The sequence below is a fragment of the Acanthaster planci genome, linkage group LG09 (assembly GCF_054643075.1).
Source record: "Acanthaster planci isolate LZ-2023a linkage group LG09, COTS_SCS, whole genome shotgun sequence".
Taxonomy (NCBI): Eukaryota; Metazoa; Echinodermata; class Asteroidea; order Valvatida; family Acanthasteridae; genus Acanthaster; species Acanthaster planci.
The window spans coordinates 6,829,766-6,854,655 of NC_141785.1; the positions used below are offsets into that span (position 1 = coordinate 6,829,766).

At 39.0% G+C, this 24,890-nt stretch overlaps 1 long non-coding RNA gene across 1 annotated transcript in view; it reads right to left on the reverse strand.

Moving 5' to 3' along the window:
• LOC147798066 (uncharacterized) overlaps positions 1-24,890 on the reverse strand; it is a 102,649-nt gene that overhangs the window by 35,983 nt on the left and 41,776 nt on the right. Inside the window, exon 3 of the long non-coding RNA XR_015426476.1 lies at positions 10,628-10,830. This is a non-coding gene — a long non-coding RNA (uncharacterized LOC147798066). The remainder of the gene's footprint in view (positions 1-10,627; positions 10,831-24,890) is intronic.

Genomic DNA, 24,890 nt, shown 5'->3' on the forward strand with positions numbered 1-24,890 from the left:
TTGTTTCATGTCCACCCTTTAATAAATTGTTGACCCCAAATATCACATCCCATAAACACTAATAAAGTCCATGCTACTATTGACTTGATATTTAGGGAACGCAACACAATGTTTATCATGAACATTGCCCCACAGTACATGGTGTGGCATTGATTTATAATATATACTCTTTTCAAGACATGGTCACTTTTCCTGTATAAACTGCTTTCCCTTTTCTCTTTGGCAGCTGTTTAATAGCAAACATCAACAATCATACTGATACAAGAACGGATTCACTAATTAGCCTTGGATGACTGGTCGATGATACAATCGTGCCTGGCATTAATTTTGTTCATTAATTGCAAAACACACTTTTTGTGCTGGTGGGTTGTAGTACATTTGATAAATTATTGTCAAAAAATTACTACGCAAAGAAAGAAATTGATTTAAACTAAGAAAGAAAGAAAAATTGGCCAGGAAACAGACTTTTTAAACAACCGTCTATCAACCGGTACATTGCATGGAAAAAGAGAATCAAACCCACATGTCTCGTGGATTGGAATATAAGTGAAAAATGTCTTGTATCAATTATCTAAAAGCCGCAAAAGGCCATCTAAAGGGTCTGTTTCTGCCATACCCAAATATTTGAAATCTGCTGGGGACATAAATTCTATAAAGCTGTCTGGGCCTCAGTTATTCGTCCCCCAACTATGTATTTGTATAGTCAAAGGTTTCAATGAAGGGTCCAAATTTTATCAAATAAGCTTTAATGAAAAATGTTCTGAATTACGAGGGACTTATTTTATTCAAAGAGCTACAAGAACATCATTCCATTAGGATCTTGCAATGACGATTTAAGACTGTAATTACAAAGGACTAGGACTGAAACTGGTAGTCAAATTTGTTACATTTTGACATCTCAAGCTCTCATTCATCACATGGTTTTCCCTGTTGTACAGCTCCTGATATTCGGTTTCTATTCATTCCAAAGACCTTATTTATGGAATCTATATGGGATTTTTCTTGCAAAACAATGTTCCGAATCATATATTTGAAATAGGACTCAGTTGACCGAATCCCCAATTTCAAGAAATTAAGGCTTTTTTAATTGTGGACAGTTTTAAAGTCACATTTTCTGTTTAATTGTGTTGAAATGTGGTTGCCGGTGAAAAAGGGGATGCGAGTGGGCTGAGAAAGGGATGCAAATTGCCTCGCCGGTTTGACCGTGTCAGATGGAGCTGGTTGGCGGTGCAAAAAGGGGATGCGAGTGGGCTGAGAAAGGGATGCGAATTGCCTCGCCGGATTGACCGTGTCAGATGGAGCTGGTTGGCGGTGAAAAAAGGGGATGCGAGTGGGCTGAGAAAGGGATGCGAATTGCCTCGCCGGATTGACCGTGTCAGACAGGGCTGGTTGCCGGTGAAAAAAGGGGATGCGAGTTTGGGGTGGAATTTTCATTCTACTCAGTAGGGGGCACATGCCTAATACGAGGTGACAATTCGATTGAACCTGTATAAGTACCCTTTTTTTCGCAATTATTTGTAATGTTACATTCATTTCTACAGATGAAAATAATACTAAATATACCTCGATATAAAGGAGATACGATGACGCCGCTATAACATCTTAGATAGGAAGATGGTTTCAAATGTCTGTAGTTGTAATCGCCAGCATGCACTTTAATGTTGTTACTGGGAAAACGATTTGATAAACTTCACTTAAAATTTACCTTTGCCCAATACTGGAAATTATCGGTAACTGTTACATCAATATAGAACAGCAAAAGTGAACACCTTAAACATTAGGTTTTTATTGAATTTACATTTCCAAATTAAATTAAAATTAAACAGAGTTTAAATTGATACGGCGATGAAAGATTTCTTTAAGTTAACTACTTGTTTAACATACAGTTCAGCTGATTTTTCTGTCACGATCAACATTGTTAAATTATTTGTGATACACGAAACTGGAAATTTTCAGACTTGGAGGTACAGTTGTGACATTTCATATAAATGACATGCAAAAACTATCCAGCAATAGTTGCACTAGCGCTAACATCCCTGTTTTGTATTGGTATTAAAAGTCCGTTTTTTTGATGACCATGCTTGAACTGCTAAATGACAAAATCATTGAACAGTGACAGCAATATTCATGTATGCTCTCTTTTCAACGTTTCTTACATCTTAGCTTGTAATTCAATTGTTGCATGGGTACTGATATTCAATGTTCCATCAAAATGTATTTACTGAAATTTTAATTTCAGCATTTTTCTTTTGTTATCCTTATGTTTGTACACAGCCCATCTTACAAAATAAGGGTTTCTATTAAAGAAAGTGTGGGTTTTAAATTAGCCGAAACCCACTCCTATTCGTTTATTTATTATCAAACATTACCACCATGCATGAACACGACCAGTCACATGGGGAATTAATAAGTAGTATTGTTTGAATTCACCGATGCATGTCGGATCGTATCCCTTGGCATATTTTACCATTTCTGCGCCTGCTTTTATTATCCTGCGTTGTTTTACAGGCTTAGCATATTTTTACTTGCGACAAGAAATTGTTCTAGCGTGTCCTGTCAATACTCAACCCTCCAATCAGTACATAAGTTTGAAACAAGATGCAACACTACCTCTGAGCTTAGGATGAAGAATAGCTAACTCTTACACTCATCTCATCTTTCACAGTGGCAGTTTGTCTTCTAGGAGCAAAGAAACCAGGCAATAGTTGTCTAAGATGCTCAATTATTTCCATGGAAACATGGAAATGCCGTGCAGAGTTAACCTGGACAATGTCATCATACAGAAAAAATCCGTCTCTCGATTCTATCATCTTCAACATAGAAATTATGTCGTCGTTCATGAAGGCCATTCCAAGCAGCTACCTTTTCATTTATTTCCCCTTTCTGCAGGCCACAGTGAAAGCCACACGTAGTAAAGAAATATTCTTTCTCACCAAAATTAATGTTGCATGCAATGCCCATGACACTCTCCCTCTGCTGCCGTAATCTTTTGGTAATTTCTCTGGATCGGTAGTCACAGTTTCAGGGATCTGGGTTGTTACATCTTTTTTTTAATACCGGCAACTGTCTTATGCAATGACTTGTTGCTTTTCCTCTCTGCGTCTCGCTTTCTTATGTGATGTGGAAGTGCACCATTTCCAACTTGGAACTCTGTTGCTGTCAAGAACTGCTGGATTATGTTCTATTTCTGCAAGCAGGGGATTGTTGTCGGGGAATTCTCTTGCGGCCTGCTCACCATGACGTGCTTCTCCTGTCCGGAGGTGACCAGCTAATCAGTCTCATTTCTACCTTGTTGTTCTTGCTTATTTTGTATGTTAGGCGTAGTGTAATTTTCTGCTGGTTTATCATTCATAGGCCTGTCTCGTGGTCGCTATTAAAGTCTCTACCTGCTGGCTCATTTGAAAATGGAAGAAGACGTATACATCTTGATTTTACAGCATTTCTAGTACGTTGTTTAACATTTTCTGACCCTGCAACGCTGCTATCGTTCCAGAGGAAATTACCTCCAAACAATAAACTTAGAAAGGCTGTCAGCGATATTGCTTGTCTTTGGCGTTCTCCTTGCCTAAATAAAAAAATTTCCCTTGCAACAAGAACTTGATTCTCAAAGTGTCAAATGGTTCCAACCTTTTTTTTGCGTCGTCTTCGATCTTGATCAAGGAATGTGAGTGTTGATCCATTTATGGGCTCCGCATCGAAATTATTGCACCAGTAATTCCAGTCGTCCATGGAAAAGTAATGACATTTTCAAACAATTATTACGCCCATTGATCCGCTATACGTCTTTCCCAGCTGAACTCAATAACATGAAAGACAGTCATAGATCATTGTCGCAAACTGTAATCCTTTCCAAAGTGAGCGAATTCCACAAAGGAAACAGCTTTTGTTGAAGCATAAAGTATACAACATAATGAGATAAGGAACTAATAAAGTTGGCATTATAATGTTCATAAATTTCTGTGATCACGGTTTGTAAATTTATAATCACAACTAAACGCAAACAAACAGGATGAGTTGTGACAAACAAAACTGGGGCAATCAAGCTGGTGAAAATGTTGGCAAAAAATCCCCGCTGCATGAAGTTTATTTAACAGTAACTGTCCACACCCATGACGAAACATCATGCATTTACATTTTTTACAACCGACAGAAAAGTGGAGGGTTAAAACGAGAAGAGGTTGAAACAGCCGTCTGATACCATCCTAGTCACCAACATAATCAATGTGCACTGTGAGCATGCATAAACACATGTACTGTACAGTGTGTTCAGCATACCCTGCGGTTTCAGCAGTCACTGAGTCTGAACTCCAATGTGGCTGCCGAGTTATTTGAACGTGGTTAGGAGTAGATACTTGCCGTCTGACAGGGTTTCTGCACAAACCCCTTGTGCAAAGGGTGTTTGTGTAGAAGTATTAAGGTACCAACTTCTACCACAGTGTGCTGGTAATGGGGTCAATTTCTGACAGGATATTTCTCTTTTAGGTCAGGTAATTCTTCAGTTTCTATTAATTTATATAGTAGCAAAAGTTTTCAAAAGCCAGGCTTTTCTGGGTTTGATTTTTAAGAAATAACTAAACGAAAAAGTATTACAAACTAGAGGAACATGGTTGTGAACAACCAATGAGCTGTTTCGGAACTTTCTGTTTGGTAATGACGTCATTATGACATCATAAGTTTAAGAAAATTCTTTCATGAGGGTCTCTGTTGTGTGTAACTTTGATGTTGATCAAACCTATGAAAATTGCCCAAAATAGTGGCTTGAAAATGTGTACAAAGTAGATGGACTTAAAACTCCTATGCAAAAAAGCTGCTCCTTTGTGATGTCATGTGATTTGCCTTTAAACTGAGAGAAAATTATGAAATATTTTTTGATATTGAGACTCTTGGGTATACATGTAATCAAACGAAGATGAAAAATAATGATTTTTTTTTTTGTTCTCAGAGCAATTCTCAGTTGAAGTTCAGGACTACTCTCATTAAGATCGATAATATTGCGTAGCAGAAAAACGTTTACAAACGCTATGGGAAAAACTGAAGCTTTAATCTCCTGTCACGTGACCCTTGATGAAGTAATTTTGACGATTCTTTTTTGGGAGCCTCTCTCTATTAAGGACTTCAAGTGTACATTGAGGGAAATCATTCAGATTTACCAACATGCCGAAAATAGGCTGTTGAAAAACGTGTACAAAACCTATGGGCAAAATTAAATATCCAAAAATCAATTTAAAAATATGTAATAACGTCATCATGATGTCATAAATTGGGCATTTATTTCATCAGGGTCTTTTTTGTCTGTAACTTTGACGTTGATCGAACCTTTGACAATTTGCCAGATAGTTTCTTGAAAACGTGTACAAAGACAATTGGCTAAAAACACGTGTGCAGGAAAACTGCTCCTTTAATGTCATGTCTCGTGATTTTTGTCTAAACTGGAAAAAATTTATGAAACATTATTTAATATTTGGAATCTTGGGTATATATGGGATTGAACGGAAGGGAAAATTTAGTCTGATTTCTCTTTCGTTCTGGTAGTAATTCTCGGTCAAAGTTGAGCGCTGCTCATGCCTTATGCTGGACAATGACAAACCAATAATCTAATATGACTTGTCACGTGATATTATTTTCACTGTTGAGAGTTTGCTTTGTACTTTGTGGAGCTTCTCACAATAGCTTAAAATTATAATAATTACTTAAAGATAACATATACGACTTCTTCGACTGTTGACGCCATCACGAATGGATGTGATACCAGTTACATGAATTGTATTTCTTTAATGTCTTTTGACTTGTCACCAGATGAGGTCAGAATCAAATCAGATCACTTTGGGTCTAGAACCCTTCCCTTTCCAGCCACACACAAAGTTTCAACAGCATCGGACATGTTCTTTTCGAAGTGTAGTGGAATGAAGAGTTCCCCTTTAATGTCACATGACTTATCTCCTGTTGACGTCATCATCACATGAGGTCAATATTCCTCCAAAGCACCCCCTTCTCAAGATATCTGCAAGATTTGAACCCGATTGGTCATGTACATCAGGGGATACAGGGCTTTCAAGAGTTCAATGTGACTTGTCTCATTGTCATCATCATTTGTCATCATCACATAAGGTCAATTTTCCTCTAAGGCACTGTCTAGTCAAGGTATCTGCAAAATTTGAACCCAATCGGGCATGTGCTTCAGAAGATACAGGGCCTTAAAGAGTGTATTCTCCGTTGACATCAGTCTGCAAACCCCACCTTATTTGCATAATCGTAAATATGCATTGTCACATGAAAAAACCAAACAACTTTGATAATATCTAACATAACAGTAATTGATTGCACATTTCACATTTTCTCTGTACAAAATATAAGAACAAAGATTGCAGGACCACTAGAGATGACATCTGTTGCACTATCGTGAACATTTTGGTGCAAAAATGAATGTCACTTTTGATAACAGTGACTAGAAGTTGCACTGTATGATATACACTTCGAAATTACTCTGACACTTATTGGGAAACGACGCCCCGCTGAATCTGCAAGTTAAGGGTCTGGTGTTGTCATTGACTTCATCACCCGTCCTGTTTGGGGTTCAGGACTTAATACGTCCCCACGCAGATCATCAGGTGTCACACCCCTTTTTTAATGAAAAAAGTAGAATCCAGGCAAAATTAGTAAAATTTGACATGTTGATAATGTCCGTTGTGGTAAAAAGCAATTGTTGATGATGAGGTCATCCTTTAATCAGCTCAATATTTGCCTCCAGCACTTCCTCTTCAAGATATAAGCAGGGTTTCAACCCAGCACTAACAACGACAGACTCATTCCGCTGAAAAAACTTAATGGCATTTACGACATTTAAACACTAGACCACTTCCGGTTTCAACCGGAAGGGTCACGTGATTTGACCCACAAGAGATGAAGTCAAGACCACATTTTATCCTTGCACTTGCTGCAAATAGAATGTTGCGGGAGGCCACGGTTGATTTTATATTGATTTTCATATATTCAATGGAATGTTTAAATATTCAAAATTTAATAATAAATCACGTAATCAAGTCAACATGACGTAAATATTTTAGAATTATCTTTGTTGTATAGTTAGTGCTTGCCTAAGTTTGACAATGTTCAATGATTACTAAGGGACGAAAATAGTGACTCAAAACATGTACAAAGTCATGGGGCATGAAGTAAATTTTGAAAAATCAATCATAAATCACAAGATGACGTCATTTATTTAGTATAATTTTTGTATCAAGGTCTTTGTTGGTTATCACTTTCATAGCGATCAAACATCTCAAAGGTTTCAAAATAGTATCTTGAAATCGTGTACAAAGTCAATGGGCAAAAAAACCTCATTGGGGAAACACTGCTCCTTTAAATTCATGTCAAATGGTTTGTGCTTAAACTGAACATTTTAATAAAATATTACTTCATATTAGGACTCTTAGGCATATTTCAAATAAAATAACACAGCCCAAAGTGCCCCATTTCCCCTTCATTCTTATAGTAATCATGCGCCAAAGTTCAAGACTATTTGTTCACTTGTGTTAAGTAGAAAAACGTGTACGAATCTTATGGGAAAATATAAAATATCCAAAAATGAATATAAAATAAGGCAATGACGTCACCGTGACGTCATACTGTAGCTATAGATCTTGCATCAGGGTCTTTCTTAGGTATTATTTTGCCATCGATCAAACACTGCAAAGTTAGCAAAATTGGGGCTCGAAAACGTGTGAAAAGTCAATGGGCTAGAAACACGTGTGCAGGAAAACTGCTCCTTTAATTTTATGTCACGTGATTTTTGTCTAAAGTGGAAAAACCTATGAAATATTATTTAATATTTGCACACTTGGGTATATTTGCGATTGAACGGAAGGGAAAATTTAGTCTAATTTCTTTTTCGTTCTGGTAGTAATTCTCGGTCGAAGTTGAGGACTGCTCACGCATAATGCTGGACAATGTGTGTACAAACCCTATGTTGTGCAACAACGCCATCTATGGTTCAATATAGGACAGTTTGTTGAAAATTGAAAGCCCAGGCAGGTGTTACCGTAATTCTGCAATAGCGCCCTCATAGCCTGATATAGGACAGTCCAAAAACTGTGTGCAATCTGTGTACAAAGTCTATGGGGAAAATTAATTATTGAAAAATCAATAATAAATAAACTAATTAGGTTATCACTGTGAATTTCATTCAGCACCGTTCTTGGATGATGGTCCAAAGGTCTGCTAAGTTTGAAGTCGATCAGATGTAGTAAACTGCCAAAGTCGACTGGTGGAAGGAATTGAGTTGAAAAATAAAAATAAAAAATAGATAGAAGTGTTTGTAAACAAGTACCAACACAGAGCTGTTTCGGGACTGTTTTACAAACAAAATAAGTATTGGCAATTGCGATGAAAAAACCTGGCATAAAGAAACTATGAGAGAGTACAAATGCACAATTTAGTATTCTGGACGTGACATATACCCTAAAAAAGTTCAGTTAATAACGAATTTCAACCAATGCAATTGGATGTTCACTTAAGAAGATAATCTAATATGACTTCATGATAATGACCTCATTATCCGGAGCCCAACATCAGATCTCTTGGGTGGTGCTTGGAGCAAACAGCAAATTCACCTTTCAAGATCCTCGAGTGTTTCAGTACCAATATTTTATCCAAATTCTCGCATTTTAGCTATTAAGCTGTCCTACATGTACATGCAGTGGTTCTTCATGGTCTTGATCATAAGTGAACAGTATTTTCATATTTATATGAGTCCATGGGCCTTAGACTGTTATATTTGCCAGTCATGAGCCTAACTTTGTACACTTATGTGACATACTGTGTGGTACTTCACTGTGGTGGAGGTGGCAATCTGCCTCTCTCTAGCAAAACTTTGTTCTGTTGGAATGTGAAGTTCATGTTTGTCTAAAAACTTTTGGCATTTTTTATTTTTCATTCATTGTTATGTTCAGTTTTAGCATGTTTATATTGACAGATTTACCACTAGTTCGTACATATATACATGTACATGTAGTTTATGTGGTTACAATAGGTCAAAAACTTGTGATTTGGATCGCTTTTCTTTATCGTGTTGTTGTGAAAGTTTTGTGGAAAGTTTTAGCGTGTGACCTGCGCATGTACAAGAAGCGCAAACTCTGTTTCATGTTTAGGTTTGATGAGTATAATATGTCTATGAATTGTTTCTTTGTGTATTCTTTACACAGGTGACCTCTGTAGAGAGAGCAGCTTGCACAGTGCCAATGTCTTGTACTTTTATCCGTTTTAACCACACCCGATATTTTTTTCCATTCTACCCATATTTTACAAATTTATCAGTGGCTATAATCCAGGAACCGTTCTGCACTTAGAATGTAATTTCTAGACCATACATATGTGTAATGTACATGTACCAGTACGTCACTAGGTAAGCTTATTCCTGTTACTGCTCAATCAATTTATTACAAACCTGAACCAGCCAGTGCTTTATCATCAATCCATGTTAATGTTGGCTCCATGTACTAAGGTCCACCACTGTGTAATTTTACCACTTTTTTCTCAATACTGGAACAGTTTTTCTAAATTGCAGTTTCTCAGCTAGATCTCAAAAAGCAGTAAATTCATTCGAATCTACAATGAGGATAGTTTCTTTGAACCCATTGGTTTTAATTAGGATTACTTTAATTGCTAGAGAGGTCAATCCATAGCTTAAAACTTAGGTACACCCACCACTATGGGTAACAACACCCCATAGAAAACCCTAACATCAGCAAAACCCTGCTGAACACCACCTTTCTGCATGGTATAATCCTACCAAACACCATACACCTGTACATGTACCAGTATGCAAAAACTCTGTACGGTATTAGGTTCACCACATGATGTTATTTCACACAAAATATTGCTAACTGTAAAGTTCTGCCTATTGTATAAGGCCATCAACGAGAGCTAATTGGAATGCAAGTACAGTTGTACATGTTACCAATTAGAGTGAAATGTTTATTACCAAAATATTAACTGGGCACTGAGTAAAATATTTTGGTTGGATCTGTAAACAAATTACTGGTATGTAGACAAAACAAAGTACATGTAGTTATGGTAATAAAGCTTGACAGGGGCTGCCAAGACAACAGGTCAAAAAGAATTTTCAACAAGTTCAGTGTCTGTCCTTTCCTCCACAGCGAATACAAGTAGAAAGTGCCATAACTTAAGGTACATGTACATGTACATACATGTACCTTGTATTTCTCCTTGAAGCACGGTTACAATTTTGAGTTTTGAACAATTCGAGAAAAAAAACTAAAACTGACTTTAGACATTGTTATTCTGACATGACACAAACCTGAAACTAACCAATATGAAATTTGATTTGACATCCACAGTCATACATGTACATGTAGACAGGTATTTAGAGTCAGCATTTGAAAAGTGGTAAACACAAAGTTGAAAAAATAGTAGAATATTTTCAAAATTAAAAATAGCTTCATTTGGCTTCCCTTTAATCAGATATAAGTACATGTACGTGATGTGAATTGGAATGCGGTGAGTATGCAACAAATAAACATCGCTGTGCACATGTATGCATGCAGGTATTACAGCAACAAACGTGTAAAACTTTCCTGAGACAAAAAAAAATGGCCTAATAGAAACTCACCCCTTTACTGCCTTAATGAATTTCCTGCTCCATCAGTCAACCGTTCATCAGTACACCCCGTCGACCTGAATGGTGTCCTTTAATGACCACCAGATAGTGACAAAGTGGAATGGGTGGGCCTGGTCTATCTGCTGGCTCCCTCCCAAGACAGCACAATGGTGTCAGTAGACCAGCATACATGTAGATGCGTTCTCACTGTAGTCCTGAAAAGCAACAAAAGAAAAACAACTTTAAACAACTGATTGTGGATGATCTCCACACACATGTACATGTACCCTGTATTCAACCAAAAAGTTAATGTACTGGTATCTCCTTACTTGTCTAGGAACCCAACATTTCAGTCAGGAGGTTTATTTAAGGAAAAACCAGTTATTTCCAAATATAAAACTTCATCAAAGTCATCACAATAAAACACCCATTTATGATGAATATACATGTATTATATACATGTACCAAAGAAAGTAAAAATGTTCGTTTGAGTGACTGGTAGGAATTAGAACATATTTGTTTTCTTCAAGAATGAAGGGCGGAATGTACAGCTGTGGAATGAGCGGAGGAAGGTGTACTGGAATCGTTAGTGATGCATGTAGAATACCCTTGCGGGGGGCACTTTATGTTGGCAGGGATGTGATTGGAGGATTGTGAAAAAACTGACTGTGAGCACAAAGCGCCAAGCCATTACGGCATTGGGTTTAAAGTTTAAAAGTTTAAAGTTGAGATGCTCTGTGGTGCATTCTAAGCCTCTCTGGGGCATGTTTTTAGCACAAATATTTTGAAATTACTTCCCCTTATGAAGTTATTTTGTATTGTAATTTTAGCAACTGTGGACAAATCAAACATCATTATTTCTAATTTCATTTTGTTTAAGGATCTCAGTCCACTCGTAAGAGAATGTGAACTTTTCTAAGTTGTTTTGCACATAAGTTCCACTAAAACAAAACAGGAGAAGCCTGCAGCCAACAGATAATGCATGTATTGCCATTGTTCTTATGTGTGAGTAGTCAAACCATGTGTGAACGGTTTCCACAGCGGTGTGCGTACGTACGACGCTTGGCTCGATACGATCGCTGGGTTTCATACTTTACTCACATATAATGCATGCAAACTACCAGTTGGGCTAGGGGTCTTGGAAAAAGCTCATAAACACAGACCCCTTTGGTTATATATCTATATTTGACTCATGTAAGTAAAAAGTGTAATTCTCCAGCACCAGTTGTTAAGGTGTTAACATCCATATCTTGGACACACAAAATGGACGGAATTGATGATCCCACAGTCTTTGCACTGGTAAAGTTTACAAAGAAAAGGCCAGTACCTGCATCAGCTCTGAAGGAAATTATGGATTCTTACTTATATAATGCAAACAAAGAGGCACATCTAATGACCTTGAGATCAGTTACAATGTGTCTTTTGGCATACACTGTTTTTTACAATTTAGTGAACTTGCTCATATCAAGATTTCTCATGTTTCTGTGGTGGTCAAACTTTGTCAAGTCTAGGGTTCTCTCAGGTTTCCATACCACGCACTTTCTCACAAACCTTGAGTGTTCCTACTACATGTAGTTCAACATAGTCCCGACATAATATTTAAATCGTTGTATTTTCTGTGTAAAGTGGCCCCAGCGGTTGTTCATGGTCATAATCATAAATTAACCATATCCTCATCAATATCTGCTACAAAGGGTTCTAGTCTATTACACTATGAATTTCAGCACCATGAATTTGCAGTTAATTTTCAGTTTCACTGTGAAATTGTTTTTTTCACTGCAACTTCATGGCAGTTCACAAGGTGAAAACACCGTGAAAATAATCCCGGATGTGGCCCCTTGCCGACACCTTGAGGTCAAGTGAAAACACAGTGAAAATGCAGTGAGCCCATCTGGGGGGCCTTCCTCATTAACTTTGCGGTGGGGCTAATCCTTTAAATGCTTTACGGACCCATTATCTGAATCCCTCACAAAAAGTACCATTACCTGTCTTCTTACTGTGGTGGTGACAGGTGTAAATGTACACTGAACACCCCAATCACAATGTTCGCATCCTTGCAATGTACTTGTAACCCCGGCCAGGTTGTTTATACACTACTTCATGGCCTGTAGCTGAATGAGAACATTGTAGGGACTTCAGCAAAACGACTCCCCACAAATTATGTCACCTCACAGAAACATTTATTTCTATTTTCTGGCATATCTGTGATTTATATTTAATTTGCTTGAGCAGAGTTATACTCATGAATATTCTGGAAATTCATAATTCCCATGGCCATTTATGATTACTCATCGACAATTAAACAACAGTCAGCACCGAGAGCACACTGTTATGCATGATGTTGGAGCAGAAAACATTAGTGCCAAAAAGAATGTTGAAATTTGGGGGAAGATGCAGACTAGTGAAAATTCTGCTTATGGAGTAGTAAAAAGCCATCACTGCTGGTCCGGCTGGCAAGTGCACATTACTGGCAAACCCTGTCCATGCATGATGCTGGATTGGACAATGATGTACACGCCGTTGGTATCCTCGCTCGCTCTGATGCTACTTTGTCGGCTTTGTTATTCCACCACTTTGTATACAGTTTCACAGTCTTTTGGCAATTCCATAATTCGGTGTGGTAACTTCACCACTCTATGTTCCTTTTGCCCACAAAAGTTGGAAATATTCATATGTCTTCTGGTATGTGGTCAAGGGGGGGTGTTGTGAAATCCAACACCAAGTTTCGTGGAATTTTATGAATCGTGTCACATTTTGAGCAGGAAAAAAAAATTGTGTCCTTCCTCCATGGTTCTACATAAGCAAAATGTGCTTATCAACTTTTCAGCTGCATCCGCCAAATTTGAACCATCGTACGTGTATCCATCTCTTCTCACAGCTCAAAAAAGGAAAAATCAATCCTGTCTTTCCTACGAAAGACAGGATCCTGTCTTCACAAAACACCTGCTTTACATTCACAACATGTGGAAAGAAAGTTTTGTGGTTTTCACAAGTTCCCTTCGCATTTCACTATCACGGTTTCGAAAACACGCACGCAATATTGCTTCATGCAAGGTTTCCGCTGGTTCCCGGAGGCCCAGACCTAAACAGGGGTATTCAATCACTCCTTTTGTTGGTAACTGCAGTGCTAATTCCTGGCTGTCTATCACACTAATCTTTTATTATGCTTCGACAGTTAATCCGCTGTTTTCCCATCTTCCATGGTGGGAAGCTGGACTGGTGTACCGTTATGAATAACAATGGGACCATAAGCTACCAAGATGTTGACGTGAAAAGTGCGTGAAACTGCTGTGAGCTAATCCGCTCCCAAGCTGATCAACGTTCCACCGTGAAAACGGGCTTACATTGCCTTGACAAAATATTCACGGTGATTTAATGGTAAAACTGCATTTTCACGGTGTTGAAAGTTCATAGAGTTAGTTCATACCAGACATAAACATATTCTTGTACGCTACACCATACTTCGTCATGGCCCACGTGACAATCTGCCTCTCTCATGCAGTTTGTTCTGTCAGAACGTAAGTTCACTTTTTTCCTAAACGTTTTGCAACTTTTATCGTTCATTTATCGTTATGCACAGTTCTGGCCTGTTTGCATTGACAGTGTGCCAAGTGTGGGTTCCAAGTCAGTTCAAAAATTCGTCATTTGGACTGATTTTATTTGTCGCACTGTCATGAAAGTTTTGTGGAAAGTTTGGCAGTGTGACTTGTACACATGCATGAAGCATAACAACTGTTTCATGTTTGAACTCAATGACTATTACATATACTGAATTGTTTCATTGTGTGGTCTTTACACAGCTGAACTCTGTAGAGAGAGCAGGTTGCACAGGGCCCTTTTATCCTTTGGCCTATCCTTTAATTATCCTTTAATTATCCCGTTGCCCACTAGCTCTGCCACATCTTATGACTTACCTTTTATTCTTGCAATTATCACACTCACACCATAAGCTTTTTTTTTTCATTACTGGTCAATCAATCCATATCACTGTCAACTCCATTTATTAGTATCCGCAATTGTGTAAATTTTCTCAATCTCAATAATGGGACAGTCCTAAATTTCTCAACTTGATTTCAAATGGAAATAAATCAACTTTACTATACAGTGAGAATAACTCTTTGTGCCAGTTCTTGATCTTTATTTGGAGTATCTTAATTGCCAGAGAGATCAATGCCCAACTTAAAACTTAGGTGTACCCCACCACTGTAGGGTATCACCACCCTACGTATGAACGTGACATTTCTTTCACTTATGAGGGTTTTACTCTGCTCATTCTGTCAAGCACAACTGACCAGTATTGAGAGGGTAGACAAATAGTCAGAAATAAGACAGATTCTAGGTGTAGTCCAGTAGATTTTTACAGAAATATTTATCTGCAGCTGAATTTTCTGGAATCAGATGCCTTTATTTTTCATGCTCAGTCAAAAGTTAAAGGCAGGTACAAATTGAGGGGTATTAATCAGCCACACTCAGATTCTAGTGTAAGGGAAGTTATCCTTGAGGTTTTAGCCCTGTTTGTAACAGATATTAAGAGTTTTGGCTTGCATTGCCTCCAATCCAGGGGAGCAACTGCCGCTGCCAAAGCGGAAGTGCCAGACAGATTGTTTAAAAGGCACAGAGTTGGAGTCGGAGTTGGTAAAGGACGGGTATGTTGACGATCCTTTGGAAGATTTGTTACCGATCTCTAAAGCTGTTGGTTTGTAAGGGTAGTTCTTTTGCACGAGGGAAGAGCTGTCTGGGGTGTAGCTATATTGCATGAAGCAGACCCATGTTTCTCATCCTTACATCAGGGTGTGTTTTTCGTAGCTGGTGAGTGGCAGTGCCACTCAATGCAAAGACAAGGAAGTAATCTGTTAAATGTATTGTCAAAGTACCAGTATACATGTATAATGGTTTTAATTTCAAAACCTGTTATTCTTATGCATGCTACAGATGGCAACTGGACATATCAATTCCACACCAACAAATAGACTGACATGCCATGATAAAAAGTCACTTGTCTTTGAGAAAGTTTGCTGGAAATGAAAGCACAGGCTCTCTGACCTTCAGTTTACACACATGTACATGTAGATGTTTAAATTTGACTACCAGAGCTAATCTGTATGTTTTCTTTAAAGGCCTGAACAGTGCAACAGACCAGAACAAAAAACATTGTCCAAGTAGTGTCTGTTCCCTGCTTAGATATATTACGTAGCTATTGCAAGCAGGTCAGAACTGAATTTGAATCAGGAGGGTCACTGAGCTTGTCACAGTTTGCCAGCAGACAGCTACTTTTGCAAGAAGTGAAATCCATGAATGCTACAAAGCAGGGTTGGCTACTTATTCGATTCAAATAATAATAATAAAAATTTTAAACACTTTTTAAACTTAAATCAGATTTTATTTTTACTTACAAATTTTCGTATGCCTCACAATTTTTAGAAATACTACCACACACCCTGAAAAACCCATCAACAAGGAGCTTTCAGGTTTCTATACCAATTACCTGATAACAACAATTCAGTATTTAGAAATTTCAAGAAAACAATTCTCAAAAATTAGTAACGATGTGCACCTTTGACAAAAAAACACTGCTGCATACTATGATGTCACCCTGAAGGAAATTGCCGTTATGTACTTTACCAATAAAATTTTTCTCAGGGAAAGTGCTATTAGTACAAGTCATAGCATAGAAAATCCCCAGCAGTAAGTTCAAATTTTCTGGGAATCCCAGGATCAGCAATGACAGTACCCGGTATCTTAGTACACTACTTTTAAAGACAACCCATGTCAGGCAGAAACAAAAATAATCCCATTGGCTGCCACTTTGAAAAAACAGCATAAAAAACAGTGAGAGATGTACATTGTTAAACCTTCGGACATGAGTTGCAGGGGTTGGTGAAGTGAATCCTTCTGGGAGATGACATATGGTCGAACCACAATCAGACATAAATACTGGATGCTCCAGAGTGCATGGCAAATGTTTAATCTGTCACCCATTCACAACCCTTCCTCTACTGTGCGATCCTTTTGGCAAGATATCTCAAAATCAAGAGGTATTAATAATATCAATGTTCCTATTTTCAAGGCCCATTTAGGACTAAATTCAGCTCAAAATGGAAGATGAAATGGAATCAGACACCGGAGGGAACCAACCGATATATCACAATTACACTCTCAATAATAATAATCACCACTAGACAGATTAATCAGTCAAGCTCAGAATGAATCACAATCTCAAACTAAAAGCCATAAATGACCAAAAAAATATCATACAGTGATGTCTACACGGACTCAGACCTCCACAAAACTCCCAACCTACATGTACATGTATGTCACTTTTACCAAGAGCCAAAAAACCAAGAGGCAACCTACCTGTACACTAGTCATCATCAATTCCCCAGATGTCAAACTTGCTAAAGTTAATCTGATCAGAAGAAGCCAAAGCTCTGAATAGTCTTATTGGTTATTTTGTGAGAAGCGTGTTCAAGAATGACCCAGGGGGTATTACCGCTAGATGTCATACTCCGGCCAGGGCAAGAAATCTAAAAGCCATGTGGCAACATGACCAATGGGCCTGAACTACCAAATTTGCTAAATCAAAAAACTCAAAGCAAGGCAGTTGTCACTGGAATCACAATGGAATACCAGAAGCTTGCAATAAACTGAGAGTTTGGAGGTTAAACCCCTGCTGCGCAGAACATACAGCCAACTAGAAAAAAGTCTCTGTCTGCCTAATCTTCAGTTCACCCACCCTACAGTACCTGGCACGTTCCAACTGGGGTATGAAACCTTTTGAGTTAGCCCATCATTTCACCTGTAATATGAAGCTTCAATTGCCAACAACTTGGTCATATTGCTAGTAATTGACGCAGTCCAATGAGGTGCGTCTGATGTGGAAGATGCCATTTGTATGAGCAATGTTGACAAAAAGATCTGATTAAAGGCTGCAAATGTGGGGAACAACACTCAAAGTGCATTGGCTCACTGTGGGTGCAAAACTATCTAACAGGAAAGAGGACTACAAAACATCATAGTATCATACAATGTATATGCTTAATATAACCCCAAATCACAACACCTGCCAAACAACAAAAGGATGCCACTACCCAAACTGAAGATAGGACAGCGGCGCAAATAGACCCCCGACACCAGTGTCTCTGTAGTGAGCTAAACATCTTGGAACTACTCACTTCACCAGAGTAATGCCAATCTGAGATGCTATCAATGATACATGACCAGAGAACAGCTGCAAAAATCTGTAACTGATCACCTTCAAATTAGACCTGAGGAATCTAGACAACATAAAAAAGACATAGAACAGCATCGCAGTCACCAACTGGTGCAAGGAAAACAGAATATGGCAAAATCACACCAAATGAAGATGGGAGCACAAGCAACTACATACATGTACATGTAGTCTACCTAGCAAAATGCAAGTCATTCCCCTTAGGCAATCCAAACACATCATCATAAATATTTACCTCATTATCACAGGTTGAATTATTTTACAATGGAATGCACAATCTCTCATAGCCCAATAAAAAGAATTTAACAATGCTATAGATCCATTCTTGGCCCACTAAACCAGATATTATTTACATCCAAGAAATGTGGTTGAAAGATGATAAAAAATGTTAGATTACCTGGTTGTGATGTCTATTGACATGATAGAAACAATACTAACAAGAAAAGTGGTGGTGGGTGTGCTTTCATGACAAAGTACCCGGTATGGTGTTGCCGTCAAGTACAAAACAGGTTCCAACACTTCTGTGGAATTCCAAATCAGATCATTGAATGTACATGTACAAGCAAGCCTTACATTGTTGGCTGTGATTTCAACAGTCTTAACCTGCTGTGTGGCAACTCTTAACTTGACCACAATGGATAAATTATTGATGACATCAATAACAATCTGATTTGTCTCAATACAGGAGAAGGCACCGGGGTTAACACATCACACAGTTCCCACACTCCAGCTTCCCCTTGCATAGCCTCCAACAAGAAATTGGATTGTGCTACACGACACATGTGGAAATAACCACTGCCCAACCACTAAAGGGTTGTTGGCATCCCCCAGTCTGGTAAGACAATGGAGCTGCACCTGAGGCTACATGTATGTTCAGACACTGTGTTAGTGAAAACGATAAAAGTTAAAATGGTCATTCACCACAGGTGGCAGTCATAAAATTAAAACCCGCCAAGCCTTTGGAACCACTTTAACTTGGCAGCTTTAACCCAAAACGGTTTATCTCCTTTTCTTTGGGTCATGAAGAACTTCCTTTCATTTAAATTAATCCCACTTAAGTTTGTTTACATACACACATGGCTGGCGTGTGCTTGAAGCAAGTTTGGACTGGTTGGGCCGATATACTTACTGTAAAAAACATGCTGATTCTCACCCTTGTACCAGAGTTTGTGTTATGTTTGCAACATGGTGCTCTATCGGGAGACACTTGTTCAGATATCATTGCGATGCAACAAATGATGGTTGCCCTAGGAAAATGCTCATCAGCAGTCCACAGCCTTACAGACATAATTACCAGTCTTAGGCATCCTTAGAAGGGCAAATACAACAAAATGTATCTCTTTTTCCCCGATTACAGCGGCAGTGCAATATACCACGGAGAGGCAGGCGAGAGTGACCGCTTTTTTTCCATGTTGTAATGGCAGTTTTGTAGGATGATAGCATTGCAAGGGTCGTTCAGCATGCGGTTACACTGTATACCTCATTGTTTATAACAAAAGCGCACCAAAGAAAAGCTGTTACATAACTCTATGTCAATGCGCTGGCTAAAACCGGATGTGTTTCAGCAAACACCATTTTGGTTCAATGCTAAACCCTCCCTCTCAGGTGGATTAAATCCCCATTTTAACACTGAAATAAAACTGATTTGGTGTAACTTGGAAAGCATCCAGATATCGTTTCAATGCAAAAGTTACACCAAATCAGCTGTAACTACCATTTTAAGTGAATTTAAAACGTTGTCTGAATGTACCGGTAGCCTGAGTTGGTCAAACAGTGGTTCACTTGAAGCACCTGCTGTGGCTGAACTGGCCAATCCTCAAAAGGCAGGCTCTGTTGCAAGTGCTGCAGGTGAAGCCTGTGCCTGGGTTCATAGGAGCTAAACCAGCTTGCTGGTGTCTGTGTCTCCTGTTGTCCTTCCACCTGGCCTCTCTCTCTCTGTTGCTCACCAGCCAGGGTTACTAGTCTGACAGCCTGTTTCCAGCTGGTCTCTCTCTGTTGCTCACCAGCCAGGGTTACTAGTCTGACAGCCTGCTTCCAGGTGGTCTCTCTCTGTTGCTCACCAGCCGGGGTTACTGGTCTGACAGCCTGTTTCCAGCCGGTCTTTCTCTGTTGCTCCCCTGCCAGGGTTACTGCTCTGCCAGCCTGCTTCCAGCTGGCATCTCTCTGTTGCTTGCCAGCCAAGGTTACTGCTCTGACAGCCTGCTTCCAGCTAGTCTCTCTCTGTTGCTCGCCAGCCAGGGTTACTGCTCTGACAGCCTGCTTCCAGCTGGTCTCTCTCTTTTTCTCTCTCTTTTTAGGCACACAGTACTGTCCGGGTGATATCAAGTATCCTTCTCAGGCTGCAGATTCAGAAAACATTGAGTCTGCGTTCTTAACAGGAGTATTACATGCAGGTCGACGCCTCGCTGCTGTAAAGAAGAGTGCTATAGATGCAGGCCCAGAACACCTGCATCTTGGTAGTAAGCATGGAGTGGTCCAAAACCCTCTTGGTAGGTGGGCCATAGCTGTTTATGCTCTGCCTGCACAGGAGCTCAGCTCAGCGTCTAGAGAGAGGTTTCTCGAAATGGATGAACTCAGGTTCAGGTAGATACAGATGAAATTGTCTATGACCCCTCATGTGTTGTCACCAATTTAGGTGTTGGGAATGGGGCTGACATCTTGCCCCATGATGTTGGTATTTTATAGACTGATCAGAAGACCAAACACCTTGCAAGCATGTGCAACAAAAGTCATTTTAGTCGCTCTTGTACATGTATGTGTGTGCTACTAGTGTTGCATCATCTGCAGAGAGCTGTTTTCAGGGAAGTACTGCATCCAGTTTGGTCTTTGCTCTCAGGTGGGCAAGGTTGAAGAAGCGACCGTCACTTCTGGTGTGAATGTACACGTACAGTGTACATGCAGTTCCCATCCTCTGACTAGGTGAAGGCAAAGATGCCAAACAGGGTTTGCACCAAAACACAACCCTCCTTGACTTCACTCTTGATTGTAATAAGTCAGAGGTGGAACCATCATACTGGACAGTGCCTTTTATGTTCACATGGAAAGACACAATCAGGCTTTGAAAAACCTTACAAGATTTTACGATAATATAATCCCAAGACTAACACAAAAGTTATCAGAAACAAGATCAAATGGATTGATCCTATCCAAACAAGGGGTAGTATCCAGTTTAACACTACAATGGCAATGATATCATTTCTGGTACTTCTAAAGATAAAGCCAAGGCACTGGTCAACAACTTTGCCAAAATCAGTAGAACCGAAAATTACAGTCCCTCTTCCATCAATACTTACATGTAACAAGACACTGAAAACAATCTAAATCTAAATGATAACAATGAAACTTTAATGTAATTGATGAACCATTCAATCAATATCAATGAATTGAATCATGCCATTGATTCCTCCAAATGCACAACACCTGGCAAAGATGGAATCAACAATAAGGACATCAAACATTTTCCCATAAAAGTCAGGGAATACTTTTAATCTTCAACATGATTTGGCACACTTCTCAATGTCCCAAAGAGTAGAAAGATAGTAACCTCATTCCCATTCTCCAACTCGGGAAAGATCCTGCCATACATTGTATCTTCATTTTGCCACCTTATCCACTCCATACCACATCCTTAATCTTGAATCGGCCATCAACAAAGCCTGAAAAACAAGCTTCTTAGAAAATGCAAGCTACTGGTACAAGTACGACTAAAACCCTTTCCACTGAAAGAATCTAAGAAAATGTTGTCCCTCAGGGCAACATTATTGGCCCACTACTCTTGATGTTGATCACTCTCACAACCTCCTTGATGTCAGAGTTTCTCAATATGCAGATACCGGTAATATACTTGTATACCGGTAGCAATTTGGAAGTCCAACAGAAACATCTCTTTCCTTGAGAAGAAAATCCAAAAACATCTCGATAACATTATCTTCTGGTGCAAACTATGGGCTTTCAAGCTATCTCATCCCAACACAATTGCAGTCATTTTCACAAAGAAGACCAATAACTCTCTCTTTAAGTTTATCTAAAACCAATGAATCCAGATCCCAAAACCGACCAAATTCCTGGGTGTTACTTTTGACAACAAGTTAATGGATAATATCGCTGTAAAATGCAAAAGAAAACTTAACTGCTTTATCAACAGAATCACATTGGGCACTGACTGTAAAATACTATTTCAGCTCTACTCTGTCTTAATAGACCAGTTCACTCATAAAATCTTATTTATGTACGCATGCATATAAAAGGCAAGTGGTAGCAACAAGCTTGAGCAGCCCATTGAAAAATGTACAGGGGCACAAATATCAACATCATTCTTTTCACAGCTTCTAATCTGCACTTGTTTTTACTTTTGTCTACAGGAAACCCTCTAAAACCATTATGGCTATTACTTTCCGGTGTGAGCGAGATTTTTGGAGAACAAAATAAAACTTGAAAAATGTTGTTCATTCAAAAAGCATGAGGTCCGTTCTGTGTGCATGAGCTGTGAAACCAAGATGTGCGATATGTTTGGGTGCCATCCAGCATTCTCAGTTGATCACCTACAGGTACATGTATATATCTGTGGCCAATAAACATCTACACCCTGTCTGAAGGTACTGTAGCCTGCAATTTAACCTGCAATTCTGCATAGTACAAGTGATGCATAGTATCCTGAAGTACCAAACTATTTTATGTAATTGGACAGGGTCAGAAAGGAGTCCTTGTCCTTTTGAGATTGATCATGCACTTGGGAAGAAGCAAAGCTTGTTTTTTGTTATTTAGAATAAAACCCTTTTAGACCAAAGAGTAAAAGGTATAATAATTTTAGGGGGTTTTCCAAAGACAAGAGTGAAAAAATGTACAGAAGCTGAGAGACACGACATTGAAATCTGGGCCCTGCCATTATCAATGGGCCACACAAGCTTGTTGCTTCCACTTGCAAGTTTACATGTACATGCGCATAGTGTGCACACAAATTAGAATTTACAAGTGAACTGGTGTATCAAACTTATTCTTGAGTACGAATGTGAAGCTTTCATTCAGATTCTACTATCACATGTACATGAATGACACAAACACTGGACAGCATTCAATATCAAGCTCTTAAACTCTGAACTGGAGCTCTCCAGTGCACTTCCCAATTTCATCTCCAACTTCAATGTGATAACCCTCCACTAACCCTTTACCATCGATTCTTAATAATTTGTATTTAACCACTGAAACCATACAGTACAGATCGAAACAACTACCCTAAATACTACTTAATAAGGAGACAAACCACACAGAAGACTCCAATACCCTTTTGATACTTTCTCCCTGCTTAGCACCCACCTTATGGCATAAAATCTCCCAAATATTACATATCGATGACATCAATGTCAGAGGTAATATTGGTAACAAAATAATGAACACTCTTTGGAACAGCTCACTTCAAATTGATACTGACGGCTCCCTTAATCCTGCCCTCAACACTGTCAGATGCAGACTTCACATTTCCTAACTTCACCTTAAAAGGGCCGTGGTAGGGGGCAGAATCTGTCCCCTCCCTTTTTTTCTATCAGCATATTGGCCAAGTTCATTTTTTTAAGAGCTGAACACTTTAAGAGTTTTCAGGGTCATTTTGACATGAATATTGTGAAAATGATACATGTATGTATGCTTTTCTTGCGCAGCGTAGGTTTTTCTGCGACAGATCAGCCAACAATTTATACTTTTTCAACTGTGGTACTCAATGTACGCAGGCTGGTACTGGTACCCATAGCTGGTATGGTACGCATGTAGCCTTGAACTTCACATGACCAGAACAACAAAAGGATTTAATGAGTTCAAACTTTGCATTTGTAATGATAAGGAGTGTCTTTACATGCCTGATAGGTTTTTACAAAATCAAACAAGGTGCTGCCGAGTTCTTGGGGAGGGAATCCCCTTCCCCCCCCACTGAGTCTGTGAGATGGGCCAAAACAACCCTGCTCTTTTAGGGTTAAGTATTCTAAGATTTTCAGAACAGTGGTACCAGTACATCTACATGTATAAACTTTTTATGTTCACAGCTGAGTTATTTACCATCCTCCATTCCTCCAGGCCATACATGTACAATGGATTAAAAAAGTCAAACTTCTTCATTGCTGTATTTTTAGTGATTGTCTCAGCGCCATACAAGCTACATGTATTTCTAATCCCATACCTCAGAATAAAATCGTTTGTGACATCCAGCTATCTTCATTAACATTCAACATCTGGTAACACTGCGGCCATTGCAGTATTCCGGGTGATGAAAAAGCTGGCAAAATAGCTAAGTTTACTTAGGCACCGAAAAAGCAAAAGTCGGCCACCATATCCCCTTCTCTGACGCCAAAATCAAACAAAAGTCTTCAATCTGACCTCATACACATGTAGATGAATGGAAATAAATCCACTCCCATTTTCGACCCATACCATCCTTGATCATTCTTTCACCCTCACCAACCAGGCCTGTAGGCTGGGGGGGTTCGGGGGTTCAAACGAACCTCCCTGCTTGCTTTTGAGTTCCATTCATCAATATTTCTTATTAATAAAGATATATTTTTAACATACCGTAATTTTTGGAATATATGCTGCTTATACATTGAAAATGTCCCTGCGGCTTATACGGCAACATTTGAAGAATGAAATCAGTCACTAAACACCATGTCACACATGTACATGTACATGTACCTGTGCAGTCTAGCCCGGGCCATGCCTGCGAAGCGGCGCAGCGCTCCGGGCACCCTGACAAGTCAGTTTTATTTTTTTTGGCTGTCATTTACATTAGCTCTACTCACTTTCACATCACTTTATTTTCATTTATTATCTATTTTATAATATTCAGAGATAACGATGGTACATATTTAGTTGATGGATGGAGACCCCCAAGAAGCATATGCTTGTCGAGTGGAGGCTCCATGGACACGTATGACAACACTACAGAAACTACAGACAAACGTTGTTACCAATTAAATGCAAATAATAAATACACATAAAACTAGAGGTTTTGTCAGTCTTAAGGACAGAGCAAAGGACTTTTTCGCATTTTCTTTTTTTCTTAAG